The sequence below is a fragment of the Filicampus tigris genome, chromosome 7, assembly GCF_054856515.1.
Source record: "Filicampus tigris isolate MCC_2025a chromosome 7, RoL_Ftig_1.0, whole genome shotgun sequence".
In the NCBI taxonomy this organism is placed as follows: domain Eukaryota; kingdom Metazoa; phylum Chordata; class Actinopteri; order Syngnathiformes; family Syngnathidae; genus Filicampus; species Filicampus tigris.
Window position 1 is genome coordinate 6020563 of NC_141223.1, and position 21319 is coordinate 6041881.

At 41.4% G+C, this 21319-nt stretch overlaps 1 protein-coding gene across 8 annotated transcripts in view; it reads left to right on the forward strand.

Moving 5' to 3' along the window:
* numbl (NUMB like endocytic adaptor protein) overlaps positions 1-21319 on the forward strand; it is a 48763-nt gene that overhangs the window by 542 nt on the left and 26902 nt on the right. The window lies entirely within an intron of this gene.

Genomic DNA, 21319 nt, shown 5'->3' on the forward strand with positions numbered 1-21319 from the left:
ATTGCCTGGCAGACTTGTATATGTAACAAGAGTGCACTTCGAGATCGTAGTGGAGTAGAGGAATGGTCGTAATTGGATAGGTGATTATAGCATCTCATTTTTTCCCATCGGATATGTGAAATGAATGAAACCTGACACAACCTTTGGTAGCAGCTCACGTCCATATTCCAACGTGAAAAAACAACAACTGTCTCATAGTGGAACTTAGGTTTGCACTTAAAGCAATGTTAATGTGACAATTGTTTCTACTTATGTAACTAATTACGATCGCTTTATTTATCTGGTTTCTCGTTAATTTTTTCCCCACAACACCCTGGTCAGCGGTAAACCAGAACCTTTGACTTGTACTTCTCAGGATCCTAGTTCAACCTGTCTGCAGATTCTCTCAGTCTGTAAACTCGTGTTTTTTCCAGATCTTGTCATGTCATCTCGAAATCAATTTGTTAATTATGTTTTGTTAATTCATTTGTCTTTGAAGAAACGATTGCTGCATCATCTTGCAGATTATTTTAAATATTTTTTGAGAGACATCCCCATGATACCCAAGTAAGTGTGGTGGGTTTCCATTTAAGGTGCATGCATTTGTATAGGGGCCAGGGAATATGTACATGCAGTTCCATTGTCTGCAGAGCTCCATGACATGGCATTCTGTATTGAGTACTGCTGTTATGGGTGGAGGTCTGAACCATTAGCACAGGGATTGAGAGAGAATCACATGTTGTGCATTAGGAGAGTAGGTCCAGGAATCAGGCCACCGTAGCCCCCAAGTCATAGACAACCTGCGAAGACAGCTTCTGATTCTAACAGGAGAGGGACAAATTCGAATGAGCGAAGAGAAGGTGTGATGCTGGTTTAGTCTTGGTAACTACTGGGCGCAAAGGTGGCTGGATAAGATTTGTTACTGTTGACCAAGTTTGGTTTTGAAGTGAGGCTACTTTTCAGATTCAGTAAGATAAAGGCTCAGTTTTAGGGTAAATGTCCGCCGAACCGTTTTTAAGTAGACTGAAAACGGTCATTTTGGATTTTAGTTCATGTAGCTAACAACAATATTTGGTAAACTGCAAAACACTTCGACCATCTTATCGTTTCTATCAAAACGTTTGAAAATGAAGGATGTGCATGTCTGTTCAGTCTGGCTTTACAGTTATAGTCAAACAGTAATGGTGGAGGACAGCGCTGAAGTAGCATTTGCGCTTATGATGCTTCTCCAGCAAGGTGTATAATTACTGCTGTTGTGTTACATGATAATTTACGACAGTATACGTTGAAAAGGGGGAATAAAACACGTTTTATTAGTTTGCGAGAATGCATGTAGTGTTTTTCGTGCCACTGCCAACTACTGGCCTGACATGCATATTACAGTTTTTTTTGTAGGTCTGTGTGACCAGAACCTTAAAGTGAGGTCAACACCAACATATATTTTTTAAAGAATATGTTCAATGCTGGCCCATTAGTTGAAACAAGGCATTCTGATTAATATTTCGTTTGTGGAAAATGAGAAACCCAGCGGTTTTTAGCCATTTCAGGGGGCGGCCATTTTTTCACTTGTGTCGACTGAAAATGACATCACAGTTGCGCAGGGATCAGATAATGACCAATCATGGCTCAGCTTCAGAAAACAAGTGAGCTGCGATTGGTCGTTGCGGGAGACCGGAGCAACTCTGATGTCATTTTCAGTCGACAAAACAAACAAAATGGACGCCCCCTGAGAAGGCTATAAACTGGTGGATTTTGGTGCTTAACTCATTCCACAAACGCAATATTATTCAGAATGCCTTGTTCCAACCAATGGACCTGCATAGAACATATTCTTAAAAAAAAATGTTAAAAAATCCAAAGAAACATTTTTTTTTGTGTAAACGTAAGTGTTGATTGGAAGAAAGGTTAGATTTGGGGCTTGAGTAAGGTTATGTTTCTACTATTTCAATAATTTGGTTCCCTGGTATGGACCAGAGCAGAAAATGATACATGATACGTTTTAGATTGAACATTTGGTCCTGGTTCATATTGCTTTGACATGAGCATCTTTAACATTAGACCAAAAGTTGCTCAGTAAAAAGCATGAAGCAAACAATTGCAAACCAACTAGGAGCAAAATTGTGATTTATACTGTGGAAAGCCTTCCAAAAAAATAATGCTGTCTGTTGGGTTCCATGCACACCTTGTGTTGGAGTGTTTGAAATGTTTTTCAGACTAAAAATTAATAGTGGTTGGCGCCTATCTTAGTTTCTGTAACATTAATAATTTTTCCTCTCCTTTTTTTTGGTGATACTGCTTTGGGTTTGGGTGTTTATTTAGATGCCTTTTGTCTGTGCATCACCGGAACTGTATAAGACTGAGACCCATCCTTGTCGTCTTTTTTCGGCGTACACCAAGATCTGGATGATGGTATTGACACTTGGTAATTGCAGAAGTGGGCATTCCGTCAGACTGATGAATGACGGGACACTTTTTTAAAAAAAAATGACGAACCAAGCACTGACCAAAGTGGATATTCGGCCATCAGAGTAATCATCATTAACCGCATCCGTCACTGACGGACACCAGTTTTGGTGACTTTTTTGGGGGCGGGGGATTAGACGGACTGACGGACTGACAAACTGATGATTACAATTTGGTTCGTGACGAAAAATTACGGACTGACGAATGACGGATGAGTACGCTGGCTGCTGATGACAGACCAGCAAAATTGGGTAAAAAGCCCCCCTCTGGATAATCGTAACCACATGAGAATCTCACCTGCGATGGTTTTTCCATATGAACCTTTTGAACACAGATTGGTCCAAGATGACGTTGTGGTAGTGTTGCTTTAGCTTGGTTGCTAGCTCAAGACCGTCTGGAATTGAGGTGAGGGCTTAAAGTTTGAAAACAGTAAGGCTGTTTGAACTTCTTAGGACAAATTGGGTCTTATGAAGCTAAGAGCTGAAAGACTGTCATGAATACACCCAAGCTCTAATCCACCACATGTATACATTCCACGCACGCACACTTTCCACATCCGCTCAGACCATTTCCCGTCGTCGAGCTCTTTTTGCTACTTTAGGTCTTGTCTATCTTTTGTTGTTCAACCGCATGCACCCGCATTCAAGGGGGCAAGGGTTGGCCCAGCTGAGAGCACAATATGCCTGGGATCAAAGGTCATCCAGCTGGCCAATCATAGTGCTGTCTGCCTCGGCTGGTTGTGGGAGAGGGCGTTGCCCCCTTTGTGCCGGTCAGGGTGGGTCTGCTAAACAAGCAGCTCCGCTTCCATCCCCGGTCCTGCTACTACCGGTGACCACATTGCCCTTCCTCCAAGTCTGAATAGTAGAGTACTTGCTTTTGCCTGCATGCGTGCAATTGACCGGTTTGAAATGCTCACAAACATCGCAAGAAATGTTAACCTTGTGTTCATGATTTGTGCCTTCGTTTTATTCAGTTATTCAATGAATGCAAGCGCGCGATTAACAACTGTTCAACTGAACAAAGAATTACATCGCTGGTGGTGGGATGAATCAAAGCAACTCAATTATGGGATAGGGGTACTTCAAGTTTTTTCGAGAGGGGATAGGTTTTTTGACAACAAATGGAAACATGGGATACGTAATAATAAGCCAGACCGGGCAGTAATGGATGCCGAAGAACTGATAAGAGGCCATTTTAAAAGAAAAGCGTAACAAGTAGAGCACTTTTGTCATTTTGTGGCAGAATTTCTGACATTCGAGATGTATTTGTCGCTAACATTTATGCATACTGTACATAACCCCTCATCTTCATTTTACGCATTCCATCACACACATGCTTCCATCACTGATGAATTCAATTGAATATAGTTTAATTCCTGCATCCGCACGCACACACACGATGCTATGCTTACCACCCCTCCCCACCCCGTACACAATAGCACTACAACGGCCAGGGGTAGGGATGAACGATTTTAGGACAAAATCGTAATGCGATATTTCCGAAGGATATCGCAATTTCGATATTTGATTTGCGGAGCGCAGAATGTCTCACCAAAATCCCATTACACTACCTGTGCCAATAGATAGATGTGGTTCCAGCAGGCGTAAAGTTCAGTTGACTTTCAGCGACCAAAGTGGCAAGTTCACCTGGTGCAGGTCAAAGGATGGCGAAGAAACAGACAAAAGCTTGCACAGGCTTGAAGATCAAGACGCGCCAGTTTTTATGCACAAACGCAGTTGCGCCGTCTACAAATTATAGAGCCTGATAACTGGGCGAGTGCCGGTCCCGCGCACTCATTCATTGTCTTCCGGGTTTCTAAATAATTGCAACATTGATTTAGTGAACATTTAGGATGCAAATTAGTTGTACTAAAATGGTGACGACTTGCATATAAGTGCATGTGCACGACTGTTTTCTTGTCCATTAGCAATTCATTTCCTTGCTCGAGTGGGCCCTTTTCCTCTGCAAATAACAAGAAAAGCACAAATGGGATTTTCGCTCAATACAACAACCAGAGCTGTCAATGCAACTGTCACTTCTAGACAGAGGGTTTACTTGCTTTACTGTTGTCTTTTTATGTTATTTTTGTGGTGGGTGACCCATTTCTCCCTCTTTAGATGAGAGCTTGAATTCCAAAGGGTCGGCAAGCATTATGAAACTTTCAACTGCTGCTTGGCTTTTTACCCAGTTTGCCCCAAAAACTTCCACCTACCGCCACAAAAAATATACAGCAGAATGTTAATTGACTTATTTTTTTCATTATTAAAAAAAAAAGTTTTCACAAAGAAAACACTTAAGTTATTACACTTCAGAGGTGAAATTCAAACAAACAAAAAAAAAAAAACGATTACATAATCAGGAGTATAGTTTCTTCTTCCTTCAATAATCGGAGATAAATTAGCAAGGCTTTCTGTCCTTTGAAGCACGAGAATAGTGGTAATTGTTTTATGACATTGTGGTATTTAAAACACCAAAGCTTTCTCCTACTCTCTTGATCTGATGTCAGCCTAGTGCAGCTAAGCTTTAGAAGAGTGGAGTAGACAAAGCGATTTTTAACAACTGAGTAGACAGAACCAAAGTTAAAGCTATCGGAGCACAGAGACTATTTGTGAGGCGAGAGGGAGAAGAGCTGTAGTAATAAGTGAGACGGCAGAGACAACTCAACAGCAAGGTGATGGTGTGCATTAGGGCTGTTCGATTTTGCCTAATAAGAAAATCCCGATTATTCTCTCCCAAACCCGATTTTACGATTACGATTTCTTTGTAAAATGAAAAATGATGAAAAATGAAGTATTTTGAATGTCTTTTATTTAAACTTAATTTTTCTTTCTTTTTTAACTCAAAATGCCAGCGAATTGAACTTAATACACACAGAACAATCCATTGGGCTTAACAGCATTTTACTTACACAATAGATTTCAGATCTGTTCTTAATCAAAGCAATAATGAAAGAAGAAAGTGTATATAACATCTGAAACGAAATCATCAACATGAGAGAAGGTAGACATTCTGTAAACCAAACAGTCTGTCAGCAAGTCATTTTGCCAACCAGCTAGTGACTCTGTCAGCAAGTCATTTTGCCAACCAGCTAGTGACTAGCCTTTCACCTTTCTCCCTGGTCTTACTTAAACATAAATCAATGATTAGGGCAAAACTGTCACTCAATAATACAATGCACTGTCAATCTTAAGTACAGATGCATAGTCATGACCAGAGGTCCGTTGTAGAGGAGAAAAAAGTGACGCCTTTCAGACGTTGAGTTACTTGCTCACCAGTTGTATTGTTCATGCGGGGCACACACAACACTACAGATGTATATTTGCCCGATTTATTAACTAAACACTCACTTGCCTGAGCAGATAGCAGAATCGCCGGTAGCCATGGATGTTGTCGTTGTTTCGGACTGCGCGCTCGTGGGAGGAAGCGGAAATGCAGAGGAAACTACGGTGGCTTAGATACACCAAAAAATAACAAAATCGATCGTGCCGATTTGAACGTTTTTAACATGGTTTTATCCAGAAAATTCGGTTACGGTTTAAAATCGCTTAATCGAGCAGCCCTAGTGTGCATCCATGCGATATGCCTACTGTTCAGTCACTCGGCTGATCTGTTTTCTGAATCTGAGCTTTGATTGGTCGTTGTGAGCAGTTGTGATGTCATTTTCAGTCGACAGAAGACAAAATGGCCGCCCCCAGAGATGGCTAAAAACGAGTGGATTAACACTTATTCCACAAACGCTATATTTATCAGAGTTTATTTCGGGACATGATTGTGTATGATTAGCGCCAATTGCTATTTTGTCAAACACTGCAGTATACTGTACCAACACTGCCAGTTAATTCAACTCTAAATCCAACTTTAAATCTGAAATCTAACAGGGGGAGAAAATGATGACAACAGCATGTTGTTGTTGTTCCCCAATGCGGACCAGTTTGTGGCGTGCTATTCTTGTAAAAAACGCAAAAAGTGATGTCACAGCTAATCTTCCAGTCAGTCTTGGTTTAGAAAACATTCCCTCTGTTTACTGATGCTATGACTCATTGTTGCTATGGCGAGGAGCTCTGACAGCATAGCTGCTGATGAGGGGCAACTGATGATTCTTACCCCTCCCTCTGCTCTCTCTCTCTCTCTCTCTGTCTCCATCAGTCGACCTGCCTCTTCTGTCAGCATCTCCTTTTTATTCTCTCCTCGCTCTTGTCTTTGTAACAGACAGCGGCATTTCTTTTGGACTACTTCCTCTCGCTGTTTTCACCCTTTACTTGGCAGCATTCACCAAACTTTAATGCTACTAACCTCTTCTTTCTTGCTGAACCCTTACACTCTATTTTCTTGCACACAGTACATATGATCATTTTGCGTTAAAAAAAAAAGTCTGTCGGTTCCAAGAATGTACTTCTGTTTGGACTAGTGACAAGTTTTTTGTTTTGTTTTTATGGAACTCAAGTAAAATAATAGTTATGTGGTTAAATTGGCATTATCATTATTCAATACAGACACACATTTCTCCCCCCGCTAAATCAAAAATAGAACCAATAAAATGCTTGTAAAAAAAAAAAAAAAAGTAAAAGCTTCACTTTTATCCTTTTATCCTCTGCAGCTGGGTACCAGATGTGGTTCCCAGCTGTTTGTACTGTGATCGCAAAAACAGAAATGAGTGATAAGTGATCCCTCACCAAGTACACATCTACAAAAACAGTTTGCGTGCATTAAGACTTGTGCTGTATGTGTGAGACTTGAATCGAAGCAGAATCGAGTACATTATTCATCATTATCGTTCCTTGTGTGAGTATAAACAAGTATAGTCTTTTAGAAAAAGTCTTCTCCATTGCCATTCCTTATCACGGGTTTGCATTCCCTTAGAAATGTTCACGTAATTCACAACCAAGAAAAACAAAAGTAGATCGTAGTACTATCAAGTAGTCCGAGACTACTCTCTCAAACACCGAGACTGTATATCGTTTCAACTATGTAATTTTAACTCATATATAGTGGTAGCATTATAGTCCAATGCTACTGAAGTTTGACAAAAGTGGCAATCAACCAAAATTTGGGGGGAAGTATCCCTCTGAAGTTGCACAAAACTTGGAGTACCAAGTTCATGCAGATTTTTTTCCCTTTATTTTCAACGTTTAAACAAATTGGAGGTTGAGCACACTGGCTACGTTTACATGGATACATTTATTCGGATTAAAAGCCTGATCGGAATAAAAATGCTTCATGTACACACCCCGTTCAGAATATCCTGCCCCGATCAAGCCCATTCCGATCAAGATTTTATTCCGAATGAGAGGTGTGCTTTATGTCGATAGATAACCTAGTTGGCACACATGAAAACAAAATTTCAATGTCAATGCTTTTCAGGAAAAAGAACACTCTGTCTTGCTTTTGATGAGTACTTGTGCTTACTACGCTACTGGATTTTAATATTGATCATAATGTGGTACTCGGAGCGCAAAATATTTTTATAGTTTGTACTTGGTGTAAAACGTTTTGAAAACTACTGCTATAAGCCAACTCCTTTTGTCTTTTATCCTCTGTCCACCACTTGCTTTTTTTTTTTTTTTTTTTTGCTTTCTTCCCTTTCCTGTCAAGTCATTGGTTTCTTCAACAGTCTCTCTTTGGACCCGTGCGCTCGCTCTTCTGCTTTTTTTTTTTCTCTCAGTGAAGGGAAGTAGCATTCACTGCCTGCGGGCTCCCAGTGGAACAAACCCCCCCTTTGTTTGTCTCCACTGGAAGATGAGTAGTCTGTCCAACTAGCAATCCCTGTAGAGTCATTCAGAGTTTGTCAGTGCTGAGGCAGCCACTCAGAAAGGTTGTAAATTAGCCAGCCACTCAAATCATCTTGTCCGCAGGCTTTTGCATGGGCAGCCAGATGGACAGGTAGCTTTGGGAATTTAGGCAAATACCCGATGAAACACTTCTTGATTGGCCAGCCAAGAGTTGGGCCAGGACCATTAGTTCCCTTGAATTTTCATTTGTCATCTTACCAAGACATCTTGTACGCTTCCTTGCATCCAATTTGTGGGAGCTGTTTGGAAAATGCTCTTTCTTAACAATTTCCCACACACACAGACCCCAAGTCCCAGAATAATGGAAGAGTTTATAGCTGGAAAATAGGGATAAAGTCCATGTTTTCGTCCATCTTTATTTTCCATCAGATTTAATAATGGCCAGGTGTTCCAGCTTCCAATATTTTTTCCATATCGTCGCTGGCCTGCGAAAAACACTTATCTCCAATTTTGGAAACTTTTTTTAAATTTACACTTTAATGCGATTTCTGTAACACTGAAACAGGATTCAGGTAAAAAGAAGAAAATGGAAAAAAAAATTGGAAATAAGTGTTTTTTACATTATAGCGACAATATAATATGAATGGATTTCTCAAAAAAGACTGCATTGCTCTGATATTGATTTTTAAATCAACTTATTTTATTATGTTTCCATGTTTTTTTTCCCCACGGTTAAAAGTTGCAGTACCCTACAGCCTGCAGTGACTATATCACTTCACCATGACCACTGTGATTTCATACACAGTTTTATTAATATAATAAGTGACATTGTAGATTAAGCTACTGCATAGTGCTCATAGTGGCGAATAAAATCTATTACAGACTTCTAAACTGTGCAGAAATTATTATTAGCTTGTTGCCAACTCCCATCACAATGAAAATCATGTCATCCTTTTTTAGATGACTTCTTATTAGCACCACCCCCCTCGCAGCCAGGACATCTCAGAAACCTCCATTAACATTGATTTCCTATGAAGTTTCAAGGCTGAATGTACTTCACGTCATCATTCTCAATATGATCTTTCTGATATCATTTTCCCAGCTTTGACTGAGCTGTGCTGAAATGACCCGACTTCCCACAATGGAATCTCAAGTCATTTTGCCCGTTTTAAATAGTTAGTTTTCACTGCTGTGTCCCAGAATGCCTTCAGAGAGCAACCAAAACAGTGTGCAGACTGACTCCCCCTGGCGATCCGCTCCTAGAATCATAGCGATACACCATAGTGAAAATGGCTGTGTGACACAGCAAGGAGGTTGTGTGATGTAATTAGAACACTATGCCCTGATTAGTGTTGCCTGTCTCCCTTTATCTCTCTAGCTCGTGTAATTCTCAGTGGGTGAGAAGCATGCCTCTTTCTCGTCAGTCATCTCCTGTCTTCGCTTGTGGGAGGTTAACAGTGGGAGGTCAGGTTGGGTGTGGTGGGCTCTAGAAGTGGAAGAAACAGAGGGTGGTGATGGTTGCCTATCACCAGCAAGATGGCTGCTGACTTGATGTGCATGTGTAGAACTTAGGAGGAAGTTGCTTGAGTTTGTGTCTGTGTGTGTGTGTGTATTTTGCCTCCTATGTTGCTAACTATGCACCACATAGGGGACTTGTTCTTTCTCTGCATTCCTAAGAACCACAGGAAAATGTTAACCTGGCCCTTTTGACCCAGTGTCTCAGCTGCACAGTCGGCAGCTTTGAAGATTTTTCCCTCTTAAATCCACACTCAATAACTTCAATGTCGTCTATCCTTACATTATATTTACAGCCAGACAGCCAACTCCCATGACACGTAATTTAGACACAGGCTAATGATGTAGGATAGGGGCGCTTCAAGTACCTACGGAATACTCACTTAATAATCCTCTGTCTAGCTATATTTTTATTTAAAGAAGAGTAAGGCGATGCAACACATGACATTGGACCTTAGTGTGGTTGGTATGAACGGAGCAGGTTTGAGGGACACATCTCCGCCCTATAATTTTACATGATGTCCACTGGTGAATAGGCATCTTGACCAGGTCATCGATGTTGTTTGTTTTGATGTATGACTTCACTTTTTACGGAAATTAATTCCCCCGAATTCAGTCATGTGATATGATAAGATAAGATAAGATAAGAAAGCCTTTATTGATCCCACAGTGGGGACATTTTCAGCGTTACAGCAGCAAAGCTATAGGTCACACAGAGACGGCGGCATAATGTAGCCGTTAATGTATAACATTAACAGCAAACATTCCGAATCAAACCTATGCAAAAATATACGCAGTAACCATGTGTATATACACACCAACGTACATCTACATATAATGTATGAAGAATCACTCATTTTAGCCTGTACATAGTACAGAGGAAAAAATACTGTAAGTGACAGTGCTGCAGTGCTGCGTTGAAATATAAGGAACAGCATTGGATAAAAATAAAAATACAGTAGTGGGGAATGTTGAGTATTGCACAATATAAGCTCAGGTGCAGGACTGCACGATTGCACTAATGTCCGGCAGTTTGTAGAGACTACGCAATGTTCTTGTTAAACAGTCTGACAGCAGCAGGCAAGAAGGAGCGGCGGAATTTCTCCTTTGCACAGCGAGGGTGGAACAGTCTGTCGCTGATGGAGCTGTGGAGTGCTGTCAAGAGTGCCTTGGAGGGGGTGGGCCGGGTTGTCCAGCATTGATGACAGTTTAGCCATCATCCTCCTGTCCCCCACTGAGTCCAGGGAGGAGCCCAGGACAGATGACCAGTTGGTCCAGCCTTTTCTTGTCCCGGGCCGAGACGCCGCCTGCCCAAGAGACCACTCCCTGGAAAATGACCGATGCAACCACTGAGTCATAAAAGTTCCTGAGGAGTGTCCCCTGAACCCCAAAGGACCTCAGTCTCCTGAGTAGGAAGAGTCTGCTCTGAGCCTTCCTATAGAGAGCGTCTATGTTGTCGCTCCAGTCCAGTTTATTGTTCATATGAACACCCAGGTACTTGTAAGTTGAGACTCTCTCAACATCCGTTCCCCGAATATTCACTGGTGCAGGTGCAGAGTGTTGGCGCCTGCAGAAATCCACCACCATCTCTTTGGATTTCCCCGCATTGATCACCAGGCGGTTCTGCTGGCACCAGTCCACAAAACCCTGAGTAAGTTCTCTGTGCTCCCGATTGTCTCCGTCTGTGATGAGGCCGACAATCGCAGAGTCGTCAGAGAACTTATGCGGGTGACAGATAGGGGTGCTGTAGTTGAAGTCCGAGGTGTAGAGGGTGAACAGGAAGGGAGCTAAGACAGTTCCCTGCGGTGCCCCCGTGCTGCAGAGGATCACGTCAGCAGGACCAGGCAGGATGTTTTCCACAGCTGGGGGACTCTGCCCAGCTTCAGGCTCAGGTTGAACATGTGCTGGACAATTTCACACAGCTGGTCCGCGCAGGATTTGAGGAGCTGGGGGCTGAAGCCATCTGGACCCGCTGCCTTCCTCGCCTTCATCTTCTTCACCTGAGATGTTGTGAAGGCCAAAGCTGGGCAGGAGGTGAGTGGTGGCTGTCTGGTGTAGCTGGGAGCTGGAGACTGTGGGGGGAAAAAGGGGAGGGAGTGACGCACACAGCAGGGGGAGTAGGTGGGGGCTGCAGCAGGAGAGACCTATTGAAAAAGAGGTTCAGCTCATTTGCCCACCGCAGGTCCCCCCCAGTCCGGGTCTTGGGTTGTCCGTGCCCTGAGATGGTCTTCAGGCCCCTCCAGACTCCCCTGGCATTATTCTGCTGCAGCTGCTTCTCCATCCTCTTCCTGTAAGACCTTTTCCCCTCTCTGATCCTCCTCCTCAGTTGGCGCTGCACAATCGTCCGCTCCTCCTTGTTACCTGACGCAAAAGCCCTCTTCTTCTCCTTCAGGAGGGCTTTAATGTCTGGTGTGATCCAGGGTTTGTTGTTGGAGAAACACCTTACTGGTGTGGTGGGTATGGTGTTCTCCATACAGAAATTTATATAGACTGTAACAGTGTCCGTTCTATTCATGTCTTGCCCGTGGGCATCGCTGAATACTTCCCACACAGTTGTGCTGAAACAGTCCTTTAAGGCCTCCCCGGTCTCTCCAGACCGTATCTGAACCGTGTGGGTCACAGCTGGCTGCGTACTTCATTATAATTGACATTTGAGTACACCATTTGTAGCTCTGAACACAATTGGTGAATAATTTTTGTTCTTTCATATTCTCGGTGCGCAGGTGTTACTCATATCACGGCCAGTTCGTGACTTGTGTGTCCTGTGTTTCTACGCTTAAGTTATGTTGTAAAGATTGGTAATTGGTACGTTTTTTTGTTAGTTTTTTTTTAAACGGTCCATATCAAAATAGTAAGGTTTGGTCATAAAAATACGAGTGATTGTTTAAAAAAAAAACAACAACAACTCTGAAAATCACGATTTGATCCTATGAAAATAACAAGGGCCTTGGGTTTTTGTGCTAAATTAATAGTTATATCTTAATTTCGCCCTTCATCACACATTTGCCTTTGTTTGTAGGTTTGTGTATGTAGGTCTTGTGTTGTGCCATACAATCTGTCCCTATCCAATATTCACACTGCTAACTAACCCTTGGGGGTGAAGACATGGAGGAAAGGAGGAAAGGAGTAGAAGAGTTTTAGGACTGAAAAGAGGGCAGACGATCACATTTTCTTGCTCTTGCTGAAAGCTTGCAAAAGGGAACATTACACAAAACGGATTTAGACTCCTTATTGGCACAATACATCTACTGCACATTGTGTTTTATGACACACACAAATTCACCATTACACTTGACAGCAGTACAATATGGCAAATGAATTGTTGCACTATTACTTAAAATCATCGTTGTGCCATAGTAAAGAGGGCGGCCATTTGACCTGCTGATTTTGTTACTAATTTTGAATTAAAACAGACATTAACTATTCACTCCAGGTCCGGTTTCGTTAATCTGCCTCTTTTGCTCTGCAAATATCCAACATATTTCCATCACATATATCAATTAATGATAACTATTGTCAGGCCACTGTGAAGTGGTGATAGCTCACCTGGGGAAACAAACTGGCTTCATTTGACCAGTCTGAAAGTTTATCCGAGGCGTCTTTCCCTTGAGCCAACTTCAGTTCATCAACATATTGACTTTGAACAACTGGTTCCAATATGTCAATGTAATGGACAGGTTTCCTAATGGGGACCTTTTTCATGAAACTAGACATCAGTAGACCGATGACCAATAAGGCTAACAATGGATAAGGCTTCTCTTCGTGTTTTCCTTTTGCCTGACGGCCATCGAATATGGCGCCCGAAACTAAGCATTGTGGGTAAAATGACGCCAGGGAGAAGGGTCTATAGACAGATGGTTGAGCGTGGTGTGTGTTTGCCTACATTTGGTTAAAGAATTGGGGGATGGGAGTTTGGGAGGGGTGAAACGCGGAAGAGAGGTGTGGGTAGAGGTCAGCGGAGGCACAGCTGGTGAGATCCCCTCTCCAACCAGCTGCTGCCTCAAAAGAGTCTGTCAGCAGCCTGCTTGGCTGCCTGGCTTTACATATCTTCTCTTTCTCTGGGTCCTCTTGTCCACTCCCCCGGCTCACCCTCTGTTACCCTGAAGACTCAGCCCAGCTGTTCCAAAATCTCTGCTACTATGGGGTCAAGGTGCCCTCAACAGTAAAAGAGATAAACATTCTTGGCTTCCTTGGTTAGCACTTTGTAGACAGAAACCCAATTGGTCATACATATCAAGCGAGTCTCAGGGGGTGGCGGTTGTGTGTTTTTTTTTTGGGGGCGCTGGCATTTTGCAGAAGCTTTTAGTTCTTCTTACTTTTCTTGCAGACATTTATATTATTTAAATAGGCTTGCTTATTGTCATGCCATCAATAATATTGTGAATACAGTTTGAAATTATTTACTGATAGAGGATTTACTGAAATTGCATACCAGTTAGTTAAGTGTACTGCATGTACACAGCAACACATTCAAATTACCGAATTTTAGATTTTTTTTTTTTCCCCATTTTTTTTTGTTTCCCAAATGTTTTAATTTTTACAGTCCAAAATTGCTCTTGTTATGTTCTCATACCAATGTTTTTATTCATTCTATTAAAAATAGTCTTGTGTTAATGGCTCCCAACTTTGGGGAATGACTGGAAATTTGGCACTTAAAAATATCATTTATTTATTTTAGAGAACTTTACGCAAATTGAAAATATTACTGTACATCTATTACATGAATTAACCGTAAATATAGAGTAAAGGGAAACGTTTTTTTTTTTTTTTAAGTTTTGTGCACAAATTACTATATTTTTAAAACAATCAATGTTCTCACAGATCTTTCAAAACAACTTAGATAAACTGTAAAGAAAAAAAAAAGGCAAAAAAAGCTCCAATATACATGACAGACCAGAAGTTGGTGCTTTTGGCAGGTCCAAATGTGTCTTTTTCGATAACCTTTGTCAACATATATGTGCCACGGTGGGGACCCCAGTTCAAGACCATCCATAGTCACATGGCTGTGGAGTCCTTGAGCAAGACACCAATAGCCCAAACCTCTCCTTGGGTGCCTAAGTAGCCCCCTGTGCCAATACGTATGTGTGTGTGTGTTTGCAGTGTCCGCTATCTTCTTGGGTCGAATGCAGAAGTCAAATTTCGTCTACCTATGTGAACAAGTGTACCCCCCCCCCCCCCCCCAAAAAAAACCTGATGGTCCACCAATGTATTTTGGGGTTTCATTTTTTCATCATTTGCAGAATCTTGCACTTCTGAGATATGTTTTCAAACTACCTAGCTTGATAGTTGCAGTCAAAAAGTTGAGAAAAAATTCAGGGCCACCAACCAAGCTTCACTTCCTCACTCACGGTGGGCGCTGGTGGGCAACACCCTCTCTTCCTCCCTCCCCCACCTCTCTTCCAGTGCTATTGTTCCATCGATGACAAGGCCCACGTGCCCCCCTATTCAGCCTCCTGGTGGGGGGTAGGCGGGCTCTTTGTCTGGCGGCCATTGTCCCAGACACGCGCTCCCGTTTGACGGACACACGTGCTGATATAAAAGAGAAAGGGGGAAGAGGAGGAGGAGAGCCCAACGCTGGCCATTCTTCTCAATGGTGGTGGCGGGGAAAAGACGAGACGCGCTGACCATCTGTGGTGCGTGTCTGTAATCTCTAGTGTCTGCATTCACCCGCACACGCACTCGTTTAGTTTGCAAAAGAATCCCTCTCTTTTGTCTCGCCACACTTTACCAAGAAAACAATGCCAATGAGGGAATTTCTCTTTGCTTGTGATGTCGTCTTTTGTGTCCGCGAGGAATCACTAAGAAATATTATAAAGTTGGAGCGGACCTACTTTCTGATAGAAAGTGACTATGTTTACGTGCAGCCAATAACCCTTTCAAAACCCGAATATTGGCGATATTCGGGTTTTGAAAGGCCATGTAAACGCGCGCCAAAACTTGAATAGGCTCATATTTGTGTTTTTTGCATCATGACGTTATCCGTACGTCGCCTTATCACAATTACCATACATACAGGACTAACTCTGGCCGCTCACACATGTAAACGGGATATCCCCAAATGTTTCAGAAACGGCAATTTTGACATTAACCCGAATATTGAATACATGTCAATATACTCAGTGACTTCAAGCCTTTTTACGTTACCAGTGTATTTGTCAAAAGTAACTATGAGTGAGTTGTGTGTCCTTGTTTTCTAGCAACACGCCCGAACACTGTTCCCCTTGTCTGTGTTCTGTTTTCCTCTCTGGTAATGCATGACCCCCAGTCTGCTTGAGGGTCTTCACCTCAATTGTGTTTATTTTTGGTCATCACAATAACTCGCCATATCCCATTTTGTTCTCAGAAATTCTTGGAACTGGAAGAGACTGAAATAGAATATTTTCTGCACGATTTCCATCACAATACAAGGCAACAGTCGATACTTGTGCTCCACTCAGGACTTGCTTCTTTCAAGCGGTACATTTCGGTGTAGTTCTCCGATAAACCTCTGCAGAGCGTGTGGGCAGAATGGTGATGCATCATCTGCCTAAGTAGTGAAACTTCACTTGATAGCTGTGTGACACACTGTAACCCACCAATGAATTTAACAAAAAAGTAGGGACTCAAAAGAGCACACAAAGGACAATAATGCCGTGCATGCAGCTTTTCGTGTTCTTTCTTCTAAGTGTGCGTCTGCTCATTACAATCTTTTCTCTCTACATCTTTTATGTCCCCATTGTTGTGAAGAAGTCAAACAATCAGGAGACTGCAGTGTATTTGTTTTCACACTTTAACTAATGTACCAGGTTGCCAGAAAAATCAAGGTGCCAAAAAGCAGTACGTTATGTGATATCACTTATATAGGCACCCTTCATAACATTTAAAGGGGAAGTCAACCCAAACATATTTTTTCAAGAATATGTTCTATTCAGGCCAATCAGTTGAAACGAGGCATTCTGATGAATATTGCGTTTGTGGAATCAGAGTTAATCCACTCGTTTTTAGCCATCTCGGGGGGGCGGCCATTTTGTCAACAACCAATGACTAATCACGGCTTAGCTTCAGAAAACAGGTCAGCCGTGATTGGTCGTTACCTGAGCCCTGAGCAGTTGTGATGTCATTTTCAGTCGACAGAAGTGACAAAATGGCCGCCCCGTGAGATGGCTAAAAAGGGGTGGATTTTGATGTTTAACTCATATTCCACAAACACAATATTAATCAGATTGCTATGTTCCAACTAGTGGACCTTCTGGGAACATATTCTTGAAAAAGATGTGTTTGGCTTAATTTCTTTTTTTTTTTAAAAACTTAAAAAAAAAAAAAAAAGACTTTTCACAGTATTGGACATTACATTATCATAAAAAATGGGTGTATTAACTCTCATTCCACAAACGCGATATTTATCAGAATGCTGTGTTTCAACTAGTGGGCCTGCACAGAACATATTCTTGAAAAAAATATGTTTGGGTTGACTTCCACTTTAATAATGGAAAAAACAATTACACATTGTGTAATACTGTCCCGTTTGGTGGATATTTTTTTATCTCAATGTTTTTTCTTTCCTTATATAGCCCAAACATTCTTTCTTCTCAGCTTCCAGTCATTCCTGCATCCAAAATATCTTTTTTTTTCCATTCATTCAACATCTAGCTCTCATCTAGTTCATTACACATGCATGCCTGTTTGCTGCAGTGTTCTCTTTTTTTCTTCTACAACTCCTCTTTCCAACACAAATTTTTAATATTAATGTATGTAACACAAATAATGTTGCTTAGATACCTTATCTTCTTAATGCGTTTAGCAAATCCAAAGCTATGGAAGCTTACATTACCAAGTAAATGTATAAGTAAAACCTAAGTGTTGTAGAAAGGAAAACCGTTAATGAGGAACACTGAAGGCTCTTTAGGTCACACAATTTCCTTGTCTGGTCAAACGTTCTGATAGCGTTAGTCTTAGTAATTCCATTTGTTCAACATAATGTAGCTTTATCTAACTATGTCAGCCTGATTTCCTGCATCAATTTTTTTTGCCCATTGTTTCTGCATGACCAGACGCTGCTTTTAGTGCTTGTCAATGGGACAGGACCACCCTGTGAAGGTCACAGTATCCACTTTGCACAACAACTGTGACTCCTAAACCCCTGCTTCATCAAACTATAAACATGTTCCTTGGAAATGAAAACATAATAGTCTTCCCAAGAGACACTATGCATTTATGTTGTAGTTGTAGTTTCTGTTATACAGGTTGCTTGAAGGAGCCTTTTTTGTTTTGGGGGCAGATAGAAAAGGACAAGACAGCTTTCCCTTGGGCTAAACATTTTGCATTTCTGAACAGATTAGAGGGCAAATAGACAGATGGTAGCTGCCACCGAGGCAAATGGAGTGACAGACAGATGGATATGTAGACATCTATTTAACAGATGCATATGCAGTGAGTCAACCGTTCATCATCCGCAATGTGTCAGAGTTGGTCATTCTACGTGCCAAAAATGGAACTAGCAATGCTACGGTATATGGACTCAATGTTTTCATAATGCTGTACTGCCTTCCTATTCAAAGTTTCCATCCTGCCAGTGTCGTTATGTGCTTTGTGTATAGAAAAGCACTTTTAGGCCAAGGACGGGCAGAGTGATGAAGCAGATGTTAAAAGCTCTAAAAGCCTATTGATTTTTGACTTATGGCCTTGTATATAATTGCTTTACATGCATATACGTACATAATGCATGAATGTGTTGTTTGATGGTCAACATTTTGAAATTTGGAGAGATACACCCTCCAAAGGACTGTGTCAAAACGTCTTCTGTTTGATTCAATATAGAACAACTAAAGCAGATAGCTGAACATATATATAACATATATATATATTTTTCTTACATTTCTATTACGATTTATTTCTTATCATTAAGTCGAATTTAATAGACTGCTCATACCACAGTTTATTTCTGATCATGTGCCTTTATTTGACTTATTTTACTTTTAATTGTATACCTCAGGTAGTTTTGTGCAACTAGAAATTCAAACTAGATGACAAAAACACATTTGTAGCCATAAAAAAAACACTATTTAATTTCTCATTTGATGCACTGCATGGATCCACATGGACATACAGGGCAGTACATTGACAGATTTTCACCACAGCAGTGTGCTATTCTCCTTCCATCCAATAGGGGTGCTCCTAAACAAGGCAACAGAATACACACGGCTCCTTCATCAGCCACCCTCTTCACTCCATTAGACAATTACTTATTTCACACAACTCCAACCGACTTTTACTTTGAGAGCAGAATGGAGACTGGCTTGTCTCTTATCTTTCTGTCACCCTTCCAGAGACTCCCCCGCAATATCCTCCGTCAGAAGAGATGAGGAATTTGTAGCCAGTAGTTGGAATCATTCTCCTACTATTGCAAAAAAAAAAAAAAAATACTGCAACAAATAAATATGCATTTAGGGCATCCTCATCTCTTTAACTATTCATTACCTAAATGTCAACAAAAGTACCACTGTTTGCCATGGGATGTAGTTGCCATGCACTACATCCCATGATGTTTGAATGCCATGCACTACATCCCATGAACAAAAACAATAAAAGGCTGTGATACATGTATTAATAAATACAGATATAAATAATATGTAAAATATAAATAAATAAAGCCAATAAATTGACATGAAACACTATATACAATTTGATATTTGATTGTCTCGCGTTGCGTGAAGGAGCTGGGATACATGTCGATTAGCACCAAAAGGTGCTGAGATTAGACCAGCTGCTGCTACCGGGGCCTTTAGACCTGACACATCCACACACACACACACACACACACATACACTTACACACAATTATTTGATGATGGAAAGCTATTGACCATGTAATCCAGTAGACAAACACACAAACTGGGCAAATGTGTGCATGTGTCTAGAGGCCTCTTGAGGGCTCACTCACACACTCCTCCATCATCCCACAGTCGGTGGGTATAGACAGCATCCTTCTTTTCTGTAACTGTTGTAGCTGTGTGTAGAGAACATATTCATGAGTAAAAGAGAGAACGGATGCATGAAGAGACCAAAGAAAAAATGAAAAAAGAATGTGACATTTCAGTCTAGTTTTGACCAGAGGCTGAAACAAATGAGCCGTTTGTCAGATTAAAGCGTTGGTTTTGGTGTGCGCCTGAACAGTTAATGTTATATCATCACTTCTCAATGTCTCATTCGTCTTTGGGATCACATGCTTTGCTTCAAAGGTTTTCAGTGCACGCCTTAAAGCGGAAGTCAACCCAAACGCATTTAAAAAAAAAAAAATGTACAATGCAGGCCAACTAGTTCAAACTGCATTCTGATTAATATTGCGTTTGTGCAATAAGAGTTAATCCACACGTTTTTAGCCATCTCTGGGGGCGGCCATTTTGTCTTCTGTCAACTGAAAAGGTAACGACCAATCGTAGCTCAGCTTCAGAAAACAGGTGAGTCGTGATTGGTCATTATCTGAGCCCTGAGCAACTGTGATGTCATTTTTAGTCGACAGAAGAGACAAAATGGCCGCCCCCTGAGATGGCTGGATTTTGCTGCTTACTCATATTTCAACTAGTGGGCCTGCATAGAACATATTCTTAAAAAAAAAAGTGTGGCCTGTGGTGTATTCCAAGGATTTTACGTCAACCAACCCCCGGCCCCTGTTTTTTTTAATTTTTTTATTTCCTCCTTAGTAACAACACTAAAGTCAACCAAGCATCAATCAATCAAGTTTCTCTGTTGAAACCTACAGTAATTTACGCTATTAATATAAGTGTTGTTTTTCTGTTTGGCTGTTGAACTTCTCACCATGGACAAACTCCATGAATGTACTAAGTCCCCCAAAACACCCTCCTCATACTCCAATTCAACAAAAAAACAAGAACAAACAAATTCTTACTGGCTCAAGTGTTAAAAGAGCAACGACGAGACTCGCTGCACCAGAGCCCTTCGTGTTCGAGGAAAAACTCACTGAATTTCACTGAAGGAGCCACTTCTTCAAGGCATAGACTGAAACAAGCTGCATAGACCAGCACATAACCTCTTGTACCTGGGAAAAAATACAAGGAGAAGCACTCCATTTCCTAGATGGAACATCCTGCCGAAGCGATGAGGAAGCCTACAAATGCTAAGGCCTCTTCTTCATACTATAGAAAGTTTTTAGGGGAGAACCCAGAAAGAGAAAGAAAACATCTCAAGGTCAAACACCATGGTGAAATCAGCATAGGTGTCTTCAAAAAACCAAACACTCCGACCAACAAGACAAAGACACTACTAGCACTTCAGATGAAGACAAGGGCTAGAAAAAGAGCAAAAGACAACTAGCAAGTGTCTGCTTTAAAGAAAAGCACTTCATCCACAAATGTGGAGACAAATGTTTCCAGGAAGAAATTAAGTGAATGCTAGACAACAAGATGTTTTTGCTTGAGGCCATGTCGCCAAAGTCTGCTGACAAAGAGAACAATGCATCATCTGCATACGGAGCCATCCCACTCTGTTTAACAACGCTACTGCGGAAAAAGAGAACAGAAACCATGCATTGCTGGACAGACGGCAATACATTCGTCGACCGATGTGTTTGCAGGAGACTTGAAACAGAGACCGGACCTGTCAAACCGAACTCGTCAACAACGGACAGAGGTTCAATAG